The following is a 17,717-nucleotide window of genomic DNA, read 5'->3' on the forward strand; positions in this document are numbered from 1 at the left end:
CATGTATAAATAGCAGCTTAGTAACTTTACAGACTCAAATCCAACCTTAAGAGAACTTAAGTGTCTACTTTAATGCAAGACAGATGCACATACACACCAAACTTTGACAAAATATGGCATAAGCCCAATGACAATGATTATTCTCAGTGTAAATGGAATAAAATCATGAATAAAGAGGCACTAAGTGGCAAAGTGAATCATAGAAGAGAATCCAATATTTTGTTACTTGCAAGAAACAATTTAATAGCCAAGGCAAAAACACAGACTCAAAGTTAAAGGTTGGGAACAATATTTCAAGCAAAATTAATCCTTACAAAGATTGGGGTGAACATCTAAAATCAAATGACACAGATTTTAGGCTTAAAATGGTTACAAGATACAGAGGGTCATTTCTTTACTTTTTCTCTCAGGGGAGAGCCACGAATGCAGTCCCTCACTACCACAAATTATGCAGTCGAGTTTCCCACATTTGAGGAAATTGCAGGGGTCAGCACATTCGGAGTGCAATGGATAAGCCTCGCCCTGGGGAAACCACCTTCGTGATCATGGTATCTCCCCTGCCAGGTAAGTAACCGAGGGTCATTTCTTAATTATCAAGGACTATGTACAAAAAATATATGCAAATTTTCAATCTCCTGCACTAATTAGAGTAGTTCCACCAATAAACCAAGTTTTGCCTGGGTTATCTAGTAGATTGTTGACTAGAGAAAAATTAATTGATATTAAAATAAATTAATATTAAAATGGGAAGATACACAAGAAGAAATGTGTTCATCAAGAAACTGGATTATGGTACATAGTGAATGGAACTCTATCCCAACATAGAAATTAGTCAATGTGTTGCTATGTGGATGGATCTGAAGATTATCATACTGAGTGGGGTATGTCAGAAGGAGAAGAACAGAATCAGAATAAGCTATCATATGTGATATATGAAGAAGTATAAGGAAAAGCAACAAGAGACTGAGAACTTATTTATAAAAATAAATTAGTCAGGGTGGGCAATAGTGTAGAGTTAAGTTGAGCAAGGATGGAGTAGACAACCAGGTGGAGGCACATTGTTGAATGTGCTGAACATGGCGCAGAAAAACTCTATAATGAATAGTATTGTAAATCATGGTGCCTAAAATTAAAAACATTTAAAAATAAATAAATGGCATGGAAAGCCATTCTATGAAGAGAAAACATTCAAACATTTTTTTCCTTGCAAAGAGATAATAACCAAGATACATGGAAAGCTTTTAAATCTCACCAAGAAAATAAAACCAACCCCAGAAAATAAAAAGGGTTGAATGACACTTTTCCAAGGAAAACGTGCAGATGATCAACAGGCTATTCAATGAGGTACATATTATCAGAACCAAGTATATGATTTCTCAGAAGATTGAGATCTTTGTATGTCCAGGATATTGAGTTTAATACCTGCATGCCCTAAACAGCCCCCCAAAAGCTCACTGTCAATAACCATCAGTATAAAGCAAATTAAAACTATAGTTATATAGATATTTATAATTTTTAGAATGGCGAGCACTAAAAATGCCAAAAAATAGTGTTGCATTTTGGGTAGAGAAACTAACATATACTTTTTATGGTAATATAAATTGGTTAATCCTCTATTAAAAGGGGGGCAGGATGATAGCACAGTAGTAGGGCATTTGCCTTGCATAAGGCCAACCCTGATAGACCCGAGTTTGGTTTGTGGTGTTCAGTATGGTCTTCGAGCTTGCCAGGGGTGGCTTCTGAGTGCAGAGCAAGTAGTAACTCCTGAGCACCTCTGGGTGTGACCAAAAGACACAACACACAAAAATACACATAAAATTCTCTATAAAAACCAGTCTTTTTTTTTTTTTTTGGTTTTTGGGCCACACCCGGTAACACTCAGGGGTTAGTCCTGGTTATGTGCTCAGAAGTTGCTCCTGGCTTGGGGGACCATATGGGACACTGGGGGATCGAACCGCGGTCCATCCAAGGCTAGCGCAGGCAAGGCAGGCACCTTACCTTTAGCGCCACCACCCGGCCCCTAAAAACCAGTCTTAAGAATCTCAAAATATTTCAAATAGCTATCCCAATTGATTTGGCAATTCTATTCCTAAATACCTATTCAAATTACACAAGAACACAAATTAAAAATATGCATTACTATGGTTATTTTAATGCTCTTTATAATACTTATTTACAAGATTGGAAGTAAACAATGTGTCAACTTTCAGATAAATTTATAAAGAAAATATTATATACATATATACATAATTATAATAAAAGATAAAGTTTAGAATTTTGATACAACATACATGGAACTGAGTACTATGCATAGGAATAAAAGAAAAATAGGAAAACAACTGGGTAATTTAAATCTGAAATGGTCTATAGGGAAAAAAACAAGTAATGATATCTACTTATTTATTTTATAATTTTTATTTTGAGCATATTCGCTTACATATCTTTCACAGTAGTATATTAGGTACATATTAACATTTATTTTAAAGGAAATAAAAAACTATTGCACCTTGAATATAAAACTGATATTAGCACAACAGAGTAAATGGGGAGTGTGGTAAGTGAATACTGGTTCTTTGGAATTGCAAGTATCATAGTAATGAGTTTTCAACCATAGTTTTGGAAATCAATGTTACTTCAATAAAAAGTTATAGATATTGAAAAAGGTTCCTTTCATTCTCATCTTGCTGAGAGTTTTGATCAAGAATGGGTGTTGGACCTTATCAAATGCTTTTTCTGCATCTATTGATATGGTCATGTGATTTTATTTTTCTTGTTCTTGATGTTGTGTATTATGTTGCTAGATTTATGGATGTTAAACCATTCTTGCATTCCTGGAATGAAACCTACTTGATCGTAGTGGATGATCTTAATGAGGCATTGAATCCTATTTGCCAGGATTTTGTTGAGGATCTTTGGATCTGCATTCATCAGCAATATAGGTCTGTAGTTTTCTTTTTTCATAGCAACTCTGTCTGGTTTAGGTATCAAGGTGATGTTGGCTTCATGAAAGCTATTTGGAAGTATTCCCGTTTTTACGATTTCATGAAAGAGTCTTGCCAGGATTGGTAATAGTTCCTCTTGGAAAGTTTGAAAGAATTCATTAGTGAATCCACCTGGGCCTGGGCTTTTGTTTTTGGGCAGATATTTGATTACTGTTTTAATTTCATCAATAGTGATGGGGGTGTTTAGATATGCTACATCCTCTTCATTCAACCTTGGAAGACTATAAGAATCCAAGAGTTTATCCATTTCTTCCAGGTTCTCATTTTTAGTGGCATAGAGTTTCTCAAAGTAGTTTCTGATTACCCTTTGAATCTCTGCCATATCAGTATTGATCTCTCCCTTTTCATTCCTAATACGAGTTATCAAGTTTCTCTCTTTTTTTGTTAGTTTTGCCAGTGGTCTATCAATCTTGTTTATTTTTTTGAAGAACTAATTTCTGCTTTCGTTGATCTTTCGTATTATTTTGAGTTTCTACTTCATTGATTTCTGCTCTCATCTTTGTTATTTCCTTCTGTCTCTTTATTTTTGGTTCCTTTTGTTGAGCACTTTCTAATTCTATGAGATGCGTCATTAAGCTATTCAGGTAGGCCCCTTCTTCCTTCCTGATGTATGCTTGCAAAGTTATAAATTTTCCTCTCAGTACTGCTTTTGCTGTATCCAATAAGTTCTGATAGTTTGTGTCTTAATTATCATTTGTTTCCAGGAAAGTTTTGATTTTCTCTTTGATTTCATCTTGGACCCACTGGTTATTCAGTATGAGGCTGTTTAACTTCCAGGTGTTAAAGTTTTTCTTCTGTGTATCTTTGGAATTCACATATTCTGGCTCAGAAATAGCTCATCACAGGCTCAGGGTACCATATGGAATTCTAGGGATTGAACCTGGGTCGGCCACAGGCAAGGCAAACAAACCTGTTGTGCTATTGCTCCAACCTAAAGATTACATGTTTTTTGTTTTGTTTTGTTTATTCAGCCACATCCGGTGATGCTCAGGGGTTACTTCTGGCTATGTGCTCAGAAATCACTCCTGGCTTGGGGGTCCTTATGGGACACTGGGGGATCTAACCGAGGTCCATCCTAAGCAGGTGTGCTCAAGGCAGATGCCTTACCCTTGTGCCACCACTCTGGCCCCAAGAATTACATTTTTTAATACATAAGATAATCTAAAATAATTAGACACAAATGATAATTTATAAAATACTTACTGGTACATTCTCAGTTTGGAATTATTGTCTTCAAACTTGAGATGCTTAATTCTTTTCTTAAGCTGTAAGAGCACATTCTCCATGGTGAGGGATGACTACATCTGTGATATGTACTCTAGGCTCTTTCCACTTTGAGAAGCCCATATTGTCTCTTGAGTATCTCTCTTATTTTCTCTCCCTTTCTTTCAAATTATCCTTCCTTCATATTTCTTTAAATAAAGATACTTTTACTTCACATATGTACACATAAACGCCACACACACAATGGTTACAGATCTGACCATGAAGATAAATCTAGTGGTTGGGTTAAATGCTCTCCCAAACACAATACCAGCACTACTTGTGTTGCCTCTATTAAAAATATAATTATATATAAAAACTGAGAAAAATAATTATATAGATTGACCAACAACCCAGTAAACAAAAAGAAGACAGAATAGTGTAAAAAAATAAATTATATAAAAGATTATGAGCTAGGGAAGAGAATAAAATGTCTAATGAGTTATCAGATAATTTATTGAAAAAATAACAAGTTGAAGGAACTATTTAAGATTATCACGTAGCTGATAAAAAATATCAAAACTTATATTTAGAAGAGCAATAGGCCTTAGTGTGATAACTGACACTTGCTCAGAAAAACAAATTCTGACACACCATAATAAAAAGAAAAATAAACCAGTTTTCCCTATGAAGAGGAAATAATTTCCTATGAAAATAAATAAATAATATTAATAAATAATATAATAGATAATAATAAATAAATGAATTCTATATTACATAAACAATAAATTAAATTAAAAATAATAATGTAGTTTTTATTTGTTATTGTTAGCCACCTTATGGAAGATCACATCATTATATAGTTTTAATTTTTTACTTTTTATTTATTTTTACTAAATGAGTCATTAGTTTATAATTTAACTTTCCTCACTCTACTGTATCTGTTGTAAATTAGTAGTTGCCAATAGTACAAATGCAAATCTAATTTGTAAATGATACAACCACTAATTCACAATAAATGCAGAAGACAGAGAGATAAGTTAAATTTTAACATGATGAATTATATAATTAAAAAGAAATCAGAAGTAATAATTGAAAGTACATGCTTCAATTTAATGTCATTTGTGCTATTTAAAATACGATAATATAAAATAAACTTCACTGTAAAATTTCCTGTATAATGGCAATATTTAAAGACAATTAACCTAGAATAAGATAATACTTGCATTGGACTTTAGAACTAATTTTTACAGACCTCTCAATTTCTGAGTAGAAATACATATTACTGAGACAAAACTTTAAAAATATGCATAAGATATATATATATATCACTGGAACAATTCTGAGACCTAATTTATTTTCAAAAGCTTATAGATTTGTGAACATATATGAAATATGGGAAATAAATAAATAAAGTCTTGGGTCTAAATATGGACAGATTCTTATGAATCTTTTATAAAAACAAAAACAAAAATTTAAAACAAATCAAGAATTGTTTGCTGGCAAGAGGAATAACATGTTCAGCATACAGTGGGTGGAACCTCAGAGTATATTACATAACTGCTTGTTTAGTAGCATTTGTGATCATAAAACAACATGCACACATACATATCTGTATCATATAGATATAGAACAGTATATATAGACACATGCATGTGAACATACAGACATGAAACACTATTGTCAGAAACATTTAGATATTTTTAAATTGCGAAAAATTTTTGTTTGCTTTTGTTTGGGGCCTACCCAGCAGTGCTTTGGCTTTATCCTGGTTCTGCACTAAAGGTTTACTCCTGACAGGGCTGAGGGGGGTTTGGGGGGTGCCTGAGATAAAACCTGGGGTACCTGCTTACCAGGGCAGCAACTTACCCACTGTCCTGACTTTAGAGCCCAGATTATGGAAATCTTTAAATTTACATGACTAAGAGTATTACCAGTGATACAGAATAAGATTCTCTTGCTGATATTAGTGGCATCTCTTATATCCCCCAGAATTGAAAGAGCTTTCTGAAATACAACCCTCCACATTTGTACCAAAGAATCCCAGGTTTGAATTGAAAGAGCTTTCTGAAATACAACCCTCCACATTTGTACCAAAGAATCCCAGGTTTCATGCCTGCTAGTAAGACCAATGTGCCTGAAATTTCTTTTTGGTACTTTATAGGTTGAAAAAATAAGGCTTCTGACTCATCAATTTTCCTCTCCTTTACTTGAAGGCCTTTTCAAGCTTTAATAGTTTTTAGTATTGAAGCAGAGAGGCTAAAGTTGCTACATGATGAATCCCTCAGCCCTGTACATTTGCTTTTGAATCTTTCTGTTTGTTCTCATACCTTCATTATTCTACTGCCCAGAGGGTTTAAAATAGGTTTGCACTAAATATCAGCTCTACTGTATTCCTTATCCTACATCCCTTATTTTTTGTTCCTGGGCCACACCTGGCAGAGTTTCAGGAACTGGTTCTGCACTCAGAAATCTTTCCTGGGAGGCTCAGAAGACCATGTGGGTTGCTGGGGATCAAACCGGAGTCAGTCCCAGGTTTGTTGCATGCAAGGCAAATGCCCTACTGCTGCGCTATCACTCCAGCCCCCATCTCCATTTTTTAATTCCTTTTTTAAAGTAAAGCACAAATAATTTTTATCTAAGTAAATTTACTGAGAGAAATATGAGAGGGGATAAAGAAAAAGATACATTCCAAGAGAGAGCACGGGCATTTTTAGAGGCATTTTCAGAAAAAAACAGAGAAGTTTTTGAAAGAAGTTTATAAATACAGTTTCTCCAAATTGTCTTCATCTGGATTATCTGCATACACAAAAATTATTCAGGGCTCTATCACAGGAATGCATTGGACTCTTAACTACTCTTTCAAGTTTTAATGATGATTTTCAGACTGTCCGGGAGTCACCCTTCTCTCCAGGGGCCACTGAATTTTCCTTTGCAAAGAGTTCAGGATTTGTCTTTATGCTTTCAATCTACTTCAAGGCTAGGCAATTTTGTAAATTTTATTATTTCCCAAAATCTTATTACTCAGCTCCCCAGTCTATCAGCTTGTGACATTCCCCACCCCTATAGATTTTACCCTCTTAAATTCTTAAGGTTACACTGTCAAGCTCTTTCTTCTGTGATTCTTTCCTTGTTGACTTGCCTATGTAAGGATGTGAAATCTCATGTTAACTTAGTACTAAAAAGGGCCAGATAGTGCTTTATTGGGATTCACAGTTGACAGTCTGAAAGTACAATTGGTGATTTTTAAAATAGCATTTAAAACTATTTGGCCCTGAAGAACAAAAGTTTTACATGGCCCATGGAGGACAGAGTGTTTAAGAATTCAGGAAAAAAAAAGCACAAAACAATAATTTTTCCACATGTATATTTATCAATTGATCAATTTTCTTGATGTCTTTATTTTGGTGTAGAGATTAAGGTTGATGTCTCCAATATTATTTTATTTTATTTTGTCTTGTCTTTCTCTTTCTTTTTGCACTCGAGCATGATTTGATTTCAGAACCGAGACTATTGTGTGGTGCCTGTCTTTATTGCTGTAGTGCTCACTGGTTATTTAATTTGATATTTCTTTCTGTATTGTTGTGGTATTTCAATTACCTTTTTCACATTCTCTCTCAAACTGAGGTTGGAAGCCTCTAGAGGGACTCTGCCCATTTTCAGTGTATTTGACTTTAGACTTCTTTTTTTTTCTATTATTTTGTACCCCAATCTATTGCTTTTCTTTCCTTGAAACAAAACCACATATCTCGATTTTTCTAGCTCTGCCTCTTAAATAGAGGGGGAAACAAGGGAGGGTTCCAGGACCAAACAGATATGTAATCACTAATAGTAAGCCAGACAAAGAGAGGTCTACCTACTCTAGCAGTCTGGGGGGTGATGGTGGGGTATATGGGCTGTAGAAAGGGAACTGGAATAGGGGGAGGACATAGTTGGTGATGGGTATTCCCCTGACTCAATGTTAATATGTACCTAAAATACTACTGTGAAAGATATGTAAGCCATTATGGAAAAAATATTGTGTTTTTAATCAGAAATTTTCTTTGACTTACATGTATTATTATTATATCTATTATATTATATGTTATGTCACTATATTATGTTATGTTAGTTTACCTCATTATGTTAATCAATTTTGTCTCTTGAATAAAATTTTACAATAAAAAAAGTATTCAGAAGACAATGACTAAGATTTTTTTCCTTTCTTTTGTTTATTGATGAATCTGCTAAAAAGAAATTTTTAAATTTTTCATTTCAAGGCCAACTATAAAGACTTTTTCAAAGGTAACAGACATAAAATTATTTTTAACTGTTGACTATTTATAGAAATATTTGCAGGTCTCAGTTGGAGTCTGGTCATTGGACACAATAGAGAGTGAACAAAGTTTAACCTGGAGAGATGAATTCTACTAGAAATTAAGTAGTGACAGTAAAACTGCTTAAGATAAATTGATAAGTCTTGTACATTTAAGCAGCAAAAATAATCAGAAGTGGTTTCAGTTATTTCAATTTTTAGTAACACCCAACTCCCAAACTGAATTTTGTTTAGGGTTAAGTCTCCTTTTGGGCCAGGTAAAACAGAAATTTCATATTCTTTGATTAACCTGTTATACCTGTTTCAAATAAAAATTAACTTAGTTTTTTAAATATTCTGAGTCAAAAAATAAGTCTGTTGTTTAAAAAGGCCTACCATAAGATGACTCAAAAAGACATGTCAAATGCTTAAGTGAACTGATTTTGAACATATTTAATATTCAAACAGTATTCAAACATTTATGTCATCACCTTCTATTTGTGACATTTGATCTATTGCAGTTCTTGTTAATAAGTTTTGTTAATAAGATGCGTTTCAATGATTATTCTTAGCAACATAAATGTATCTAGAAACTATAGTTTTTATATCTCATCCCAATTATCGTATTTGCTAAAGTGTTTCTGGAGATAGAGAACCATTTCTACCTTTTTTTTTATTCTGTTGGAGTAGCATTGGTTATTTTTTATCAGTTATTAAATTAAATTAAACTACTTCATTTCTTATTTCCCACTCAGAGTAAAATTGCTTTTGAGCAGAATGATAACGATGTGAAAATATGCATCATTGTTATCAACAAGTTAATTTAACAACATTTGATAACATTGAAATTTGATCCAAGTTTAAAGTTGTGACGCAGTTTGAACTGACAGTTATCCATTTTTCACTTTTCCTTTGTGGAGGAGCAAATGAATGATAGAAGCCTGGAATGTGCATTCTTACAGCTGTTATCAGATATAAATGCTAAATCACTCAAGCTTCAAAATTAAAATTCCTGGCAGATTTTGAAGCTTTCTTTTTGCAAGCATTAGAATTACCTTCCCATTTCAAATAAGGAAATGACTTTGACCTCTTTCTCAAAATTGTTACCAAGAACATTTCTGAAAATGAATTAGTCAAAATATGCTTTGTCTTTATTAGTATTCTCTGCATTGCACAGTAACTAATGATTTCTATTACTAAATCATCATTATTAAACGAGTTTTATTTGGAAGCTTCATGACATTTTTAGGTATTCTTTGGCTTTAATTGCTGTGAAGCAAAGAAAATTTTATTATATAATGATATCATCTTTCACTCAGTTAAGAAAATAAATTGGTTACCCGCTGTGTGAATAATACTGTGGTAGACACATTTGGCAGGATACAAAGGAAGAAAATGGCAATTTTTTTTTGCTGAAGTTCTGAAAAAGAAAGGCAATGAATATATCAGTCAAGTGAAAATTTCTAGATCCCCTATGATATCTCAAACAATGATATAGTTTCTTGTTAAAATAGATTCCTATTGAATTTTTAGGCCTGGACATTTGAAACGATTCAATTAGAACTAAATAGCATTAATAAATCATAACCTAAATATTTTTGGAATACTTAAAATGAATTTGTGGAAAAGTTACGAATATTTTTGATAAAATATTTAGAAGAATGATTTTGTAAAATAATCGAATTCAGGAGCCAGAGTGATGGTGCGGAGTAGAAAGGCATTTGCTTTTCCAGCACTAGCCTAGGCCGGACTGCTGTTTGATCCCCCAGCGTCCCATATGTTTCCCCAAGCCAGGAGGGATTTCTGAGCACATAGCCAGGAGTAACCCCTGAGCATCACTGGGTGTGGTTCCCAGGAAAAATTAAAAAAAAACTAACTCAAATTTCAAAATGGGGAAATCTTAGGAAGATTGGTTTTTGTAAAAGATAGAAAAGAATTTGAGAAATGACTACAGAATCCACTAGTTGTGTGTCTTTTTTTTTTTTTTAATAATATCATTATTTAAGCACCATCATTACAGACATGTTGTAGTTAGGTTTCAGTTATTAAAAAAAAAAGAACATGCCCCCGTTCACCAGTGTAATCTTCCCACCACCAATTAGATTTCTTATTTAAAATTTTGGGTTATTTATCAAAAAACTGAATATAATATTTTAAAACTTCCAAAATTTAGAGTGCCTGTCCCAAAGACAAGCAGGGGGTGGAGGATGACGGAAATGGGGCACATTGGTGGTTCGAAAGTTGCACCTGTGAACATTCCATGACTATGTAAAATCTATGTATATATTGTAACCACAGTGCTTAAATCAAGAAAATATAAAAAAACTTGAATAAAGTTTACATGATATTTATATTTAATTTTAAATGTAAAAGAGAAGCTAAATAAACCATAGCTTTTTGCCCAGATACTAGAGAATAAAGAAATGCTAATTAATGTTAAGAATGCTGACTACATGATTTAAGCCCATTACCTTTAAAAAGTTTTTCAATTATAGCTTTGCTTCTTGTTTCTGTCACCTTCATCATTTAATTTATTATATTTTATTTTTGATTTAGGGTTCTACATGACTTCCCCCCCCCCCGCCTTGTTTTCAAGGAGAAGAACAAGAGGAAATGAACAGCAGAAGGAGGGGAGAGAGAGTGAAGAAGAAAGAGGGAGAGAGGGAAGAGGGAGGGGGAGCAAGAGGGAGGAAAGGGAGGAAAGGAGAGAGGAAGACAGGGAAAGAGAGAGATGGAGAGAGGGAAAGAGAAAGAGTGAGAGAGAAGGATAGAGGGAGAGAAGAGTAGAGTGGGAGAGAGGAAGAGGTGGAGAGAGAAGAGACAGAAGAGAGAAAAGAGGAGAGGAGGAGAGGAGAGAAAGGGGAAGAGAGGGAGAGAGAAGGGAGGGGGAGAGAAAGAGGAGTGAGAGCTAACAGGACACAAATATGAAGACTCATACATGACTTTTTAGGGACTATTCCTGATTCTATGCTCAAAGATCTCTATTAGTCACCAGGTTCACTATTGGTTAAAATGGACAATATGTGGTACTAAGGATCGAACATGTGTGACGTGCTTGTAAAACAAATGGCTTACCAGCTACAAATCTCTCTCCATCTGCTCTCTATCTTTTTATAAGTAAATTATTTTATTTTTACCTGTATGTGGAGGTTAAGACTGCTGCAAACAAATAATATAATATTATGTCCTTCAAGAGACTTTGAAGAGATTTGAGCTTCATAAAATGAAATTTTTTACTTCTTTCTAAATTCAATTTGAAGTCTCAGAACTTACCCCTTAACTTTAACCTAAGAAATTTAGAATAATGTCTGGAAGTGACAGTAGTTCATACTTTTCAAAACATCAATGCATAAGGAAGAGTAAAGATAAATTGAGAATAGATTCAATTTCTATATGAACAATGTAAGCACATAAATTTTAATTGGTTTTTGGAATACAAATGGATTGTTTACAGTTTACTTACTCCTGGCTCTGTTCTCAAGAATCAGTTCTGGTGGTGCTTGGGCAACAACATGTGGTTTTGAGGATCCATGTATAGTTGGAAAATGTCCTAAATCTGTCTCTTTGGCCTACTATTAACCATGTTCCTTCAACACATATACACACATAGACAAAGTCACCGTGAAAGAGATATAGATTTTTAGAGGGACAAATAGAAAATAAAAAATATAACATCAGTGTTTCTTGATTTGTTTATTTATTTCTTTTCATTCTTTCTTTCATTTTCCCTTTTCTTTCCTTCTTTTCTTCTATTGTCTTTTCTTTTGTGCCCTTTACTATATATTTTTCTTATATTTTTTTTTGAGGTAGATTGTAGGTGTTCAGGGTTCAATGCCTGGAGTTTCATCTGGTTGTGCTTGGGGGACCATTTGATGTTAACTTTTGTGAGCTCTATATTTTGTTTATTTTATTAAAAATTAAAAGTTTTATTAATTTCCAAAATAATAAATGTGTTTTTATCCAATTTTATTTACCATATTTTTACAATATTATTGAATTGTTCTCTACCATTTCATTTCTCTTTAAATTCGGAGTTTAAATTATTATTTTCTAGAGATTAAAGTGGTATTAATTTAATTATATAAATTAAATATTTTATAATAATCAGTGGTATCAAATTTCTTCTAAGCAGTGCTTTCATAAAAATCTCTAAACTTTTTAAATTAATTTAAGTATATAATTTGTTCTTAAATTTTATCTATATCTATATCTATATATTATACTTTTTTTTTTTTTTTTTTTTGGTTTTTGGTTTTTGGTTCACACCAGCAGCGCTCAGGGGTTACTCCTGGCTTCACACTCAGAAATCGCTCCTGACAGGCTTGAGGGATCATATGGGATGCTAGGATTCAAACCAATGACCTTCTAAATGAAAGGCAAACACTATCTCTCCGGCCCCAATATATTCTTGAGAGTATAATAGATATGAATTTTTTATTTGTTTTTTGGCCACACCCAGTGACACTCAGGGGTTACTCCTGGCTATGCACTCAGAAATCGCTCCTGGCCACATGGGACGTCAGGGGATCAAACGGAGGTTCATCCTAGGCTATCACGGGCAAGGCAGATGCCTTACTTCTTGCACCACTGCTCTGGTCCCAATGGATATTAATTTAATAACACTATAATTTAGAATATTGATATAAAATATTATATTGGTATCACCTTTTATCTTGTAAGTAGTTAGTCAGAACTTTGGGGAATGTATTCAAGGGGCCGGGGAGGTGGCACTAGAGTTAAGGTGTCTGCCTTACAAGCACTAGCCAAGGAAAGGACCACGGTTCGATCCCCTGGTGTCCTATATGGTCCCCCCAAGCCAGGGGCAATTTCTGAGTGCATAGCCAGGAGTAACCCTTGAGCATCTAACGGGTGTGGCCCAAAAAACCAAAAAAAAAAAAAGTTTCTTGAAATTATGTAAAAAGTAAAAATGTAACAGATGGAATCAGAAGAGATGTTGTCCTTTGATCTGTGCAAAATCCAAGAGTGCTAACTAAAGACTGACTTTGACAATTATAACTGGGCAGAACTTATCCTGGGACCAATAAGAAAGAGCCTAGCACTTGTACAAATATCAAGATCTTTAATTCCATAAGTCCAACTTTGACAATTGAGACTGAACAGACTTCTGGAACCATAATGAAAATTGTATTGTAGGCTTCAGCCTAGGATCTGATCAAAAACAAAGACCACTTATTAAAGAAGACTGATTACAACAAAAGTGATGAAATAGAACTTCTAGAAGCATAAAGAAAGACTTTATCCCAGACTTTGTCCTATGACCTGTACAAATACCAAGATCTCTAGCTACAGATGTCTGATTTTATCATCCACAACTGAGCAGAAAGTTTCTTGGCACCATAAAAGACCTTGAGGTGAGGTAATAAGTACGTATGGAGCCAGTAGTTGTTCCCATGGTAGAGCAAAGAAACCCTGAATCTCTTAGGCCAAGGGAATTCCATTTATTATTTTCCCAATACTTATTGTGTCTATGCAAAAAAAAAAAAGTGCAAAACCTTACCACACCAGCACTCCTTCCTTTGTTTGTGTCCCATAGATTCTAAATAGTTTGTGCCTTCATTGTCATTTGTATCCAGGAAAGTTTTGATTTCCTCTTTGATTTCATCTCTGACCCACTGGTCGTTCCTTAGTAGGCTGTTTAATTTCCACTTGTTAAAGTTTTTCTTCTGTTTCTCTTGGTTAGTCACATCTAATTTCAGAACATTGTAGTCAGTGAAGTTAGCCTGCAAAATAATTTTATGGAGGTATGTTTTATGTTCCAGCATGTAGAACAATGTGCATCCATGTCTCTGGGGATGACGTGTCATATATATCTACTAGGCCTCTTTCTTCCATTTATCTTTTCAGGTCTAGTAAATTTTTGTTGTATTTTAGTCTGGTTGACAGGGCTGTGTTGATTTCTCCACAATTTTTTTGTTATTATTGATGTCCTTTTTCAAATTGTCAATAATTGTATTAGATATTTTGTTGGTCTCTCACTGGGTGCATATATGTTTAGTAGTGTGATTTCTTCCTCTTGCACATATCACTTTATTAGTATGTAGTGTCTATCTTTGTCCCCTACACCTTTATTAGTCTAAAGTTTGTATTGTCTGATATAAATATTGCCACCCCAGCTTTCTTAAGGGTGTTGTTTGCTTTGATGATTTTCCTCCAGCCTTTAATTTTGACTTGATGTTTTTTCTGACTATCCAGGCATGTTTCTTGTGGGCAGCAGAAGGTTGTATTAATCTTTTTTTATCCACTTAGCTACTCTGTGTCTCTTATTTGGTGCATTTAGTACATTGACATTGAGGGAGATGATTGTCATGGGATTTAATGTCATCTTTGTGTATAAGTTTGGTGTGTTTTTTGGTCTGTCCTGTCTTAAAGTAGACCTTTCAGTTTTTCCTTTAAGGCTGGTTTGCATCTGTAAAGTTTCTGAGCTGTTGCTTATCTGTGAAGCTATGTATCCTTCCTTCAAACCTGAACCTGAGTCAGGCTGCATGCAGTATTTAGGTGAAGCATCAATTTCATTCAGTCTTGTCTCAATGTCCCACTACTGTCTTCTGGCCTTGAGATTTCTTGTGACATGTCTTCTGTAAATCTTAAGGATGCTCCTTTAAGTATAATTTCCCTTTTTGATCTTGCTGCTTTCAGTATTCTATCACTGTCTGTGGGATTCATCATTGTGACTAGGATGTGTATTAGGGTGTTTTTCTTCAGATCTCCTTAGGTGGTACTCTTTGTGCATGCAGAATTTGACTTGTAGCTTTAGAAGAATAAAGATGTTTAGCTCTAGGAGTTTCTGTGTGATGATGTCCTTGACTGCTGATTCTTCCTGGGGATTGCCTTCTTGGGCCTCTGGGAGAGAGTTTAGCAATGGCTTCTTTTTTCATATGTTCACATTTCTTGACTACTTTTTCCATTGTCTGATCATTTGCCTTAAGGTTCTTTTTCAATCTCTTCTGCTTGTTCTCAATTTCATCTTCCAGTTCACTTATTCTGTTCTCGGCCTCTGTTATCCTGTTGGAGAGGCATTGCATTGAGTTTTTTAGTTCAGCTACCATGTTTTTCAGATCTGTTATTTCAGTTTGGAGTTTTCTGATTTCTGTTTTTGTGTTCTGTTCAGCTAGAGCTATGTTTTCTTTGATTTCCATGAGGATCCTCCATATTTCTATTCTAAACTCTTTATCTGAGAGATTAATCAGACTTGGTTGGTATTTTTTTTGGATCATCAGAACTATCATCTTCATTCTCTGTGCATGGTATTTACCTCCGAGGTTTCCCCATTGTCATGCTTGTAGTATGATTTTTTTCTGCGTGTTATGGTGGGGTTCATTAATTAGAAAGAGCAGATGGTCGCAAAGTGAAGCATGCTCTTCTGGATCATCTAGGAGACAGTTTTTGCTGGGTCCTTCCTGGCCCTCTCAGGAGAGCTTCAGGACAGAGAAGAGAAGAGAAAAACGAAAAGCCAACAGGTCCCCTCAGACGCTCCCGTTGGTAATCTCACAGTAGTAGCAGACCCCTCCCACATTCACAAAGGAGTCACCTCTCTGCCAGGCACTTCGTTTTCACACACTCAATCTTTCTTGGCCTTTCAGCCTGGGTGCTCCTCTAGAAGACAGTTTTTGTTGGGCCCTTCCTGGCCCTCTCAGGAGAGCTTCAGGAGACTGAAGGTAAGAGAAACATGCAAAGTTGACAGGTCCCCTCAGACTCTCCCAGTTGCGCATCTCACAGCTGGGGAAGATCCCTCCCACATTCACAAAGGAGTCACCTCTCTGAAAATAAATTTGATGCAGGTTCTCTAGTCCCTTAACATATCTGGATCTGTTCTATGTTAACCGCATTCAAGGCAAACACCTCCCACTGTACTATCACTCTGGCCCAGATATTATAATTTTTAAAGAAAGGTTTAGATGTTGATAGTGATTTGCATTATTAATGAACTGGAGAACAGGAAAATATATGAAAGGAGAAAATTGACCAACTATTTAAAAAAATACCCAAACACGAGTCTGAAAAAATTATGTGTCCTGATTATTACCATGTATTAGTTTGTATTTCCAATTCCCAATTTTACCTCCCTCCATATCTCTTCCTGGAAAAAACAGTGAATTTAATCCCTGAAAATGATCCCTGTTCTGCTTGTGAGGGAGATGTATTGAAATCTTGGAATATGAGGAAACATGGCATTGATATATGGGTATAAAAGAGAGTGAAAAAGGCGATTAAGAGTGCAAGAGTGGACCAAATTACTATGGCATAGCAGTTGACACGAAACAGAGATTTCTGTATGCCCTTTATTCTTCAAACCACATAACCTTTAACCTAGACTTATTTTATGTAAGCTCACTTGCTTCCTCATTGAAGACATAAATATGGAATAGTGGATCCTTTGCTGAGACTGAAAGTTGGCAGCTACTTGACTTTTTTCTCAGTTCAACAAGATTAAACTCCTTTTACTTCAACCAACTTGAGATGAAATTTCAATTTCTTAAACATTTCTAATTTATTGTCTATTATTTTAGTTTTATATAATTAATTCCTATTAGATAGGAACACTTGGCATATAATTGTTTTAAAATTTAATTAAGAATGTTTGTGGATTATGGTGTGCTATAAAAAGAAAAAGGTTTATTGTTTTGATAAAAAGTGTTAGTTGAGAAAAGAAACTAATGTTATTGATACTTCCTAGGAAGTTTGGTCCTGGCTACATCTGTGGCATTCTCAGAAAGAGGGTTTGGGCAAGCTGATTCCCCTTTCTGCATAAATTATTGCAGGCCAACTCCACCATCTATACTCTCCAACAAAAATGGCCCAAAGCTGCAAAATAAACCAAATAAAATGAGCCGTTAAATCCTGTGAGATTGTACTAAGGGGCTAAACTCTGAATTTTTTTATTTTTATTTTTTTTTTGTGAAATGGTTTTGAGCCAAGATCATTTACACTGACCCTGACACCAGAAAACCCAGAAGCCCTTCTGAATGCTACCATCTTCCCAGCAGAAAAATGTCCTGCTTTCTTCACCACATTCCAAATTTATTCTTAAACCTTACTACAAAGGAAATATTTTCCTATGCTTCTGATATAAGTCTTCATGTCATAACTTTGAGTAGAAAATTGCCAGTTTTCACTAATTATAGGAGATAGTCAAACTTGAAATATCTATTGCTATAAAAATAAACATCATATCATTGTTCAACAAAATGAGTATAATA

General features: G+C 34.6%; 1 non-coding gene across 1 annotated transcript; it reads right to left on the reverse strand.

The window, feature by feature from the left end:
* Positions 1-407: 407 nt before the first annotated feature.
* On the reverse strand, positions 408-572 carry LOC126010020 (U1 spliceosomal RNA). Its single transcript, XR_007496161.1, has one exon. It is a non-coding gene; the product is annotated as a U1 spliceosomal RNA (small nuclear RNA).
* Between the last annotated feature and the right edge of the window lie 17,145 nt (positions 573-17,717).

The sequence above is a fragment of the Suncus etruscus genome, chromosome 5 (genome assembly GCF_024139225.1).
Source record: "Suncus etruscus isolate mSunEtr1 chromosome 5, mSunEtr1.pri.cur, whole genome shotgun sequence".
NCBI classification, from domain to species: Eukaryota; Metazoa; Chordata; class Mammalia; order Eulipotyphla; family Soricidae; genus Suncus; species Suncus etruscus.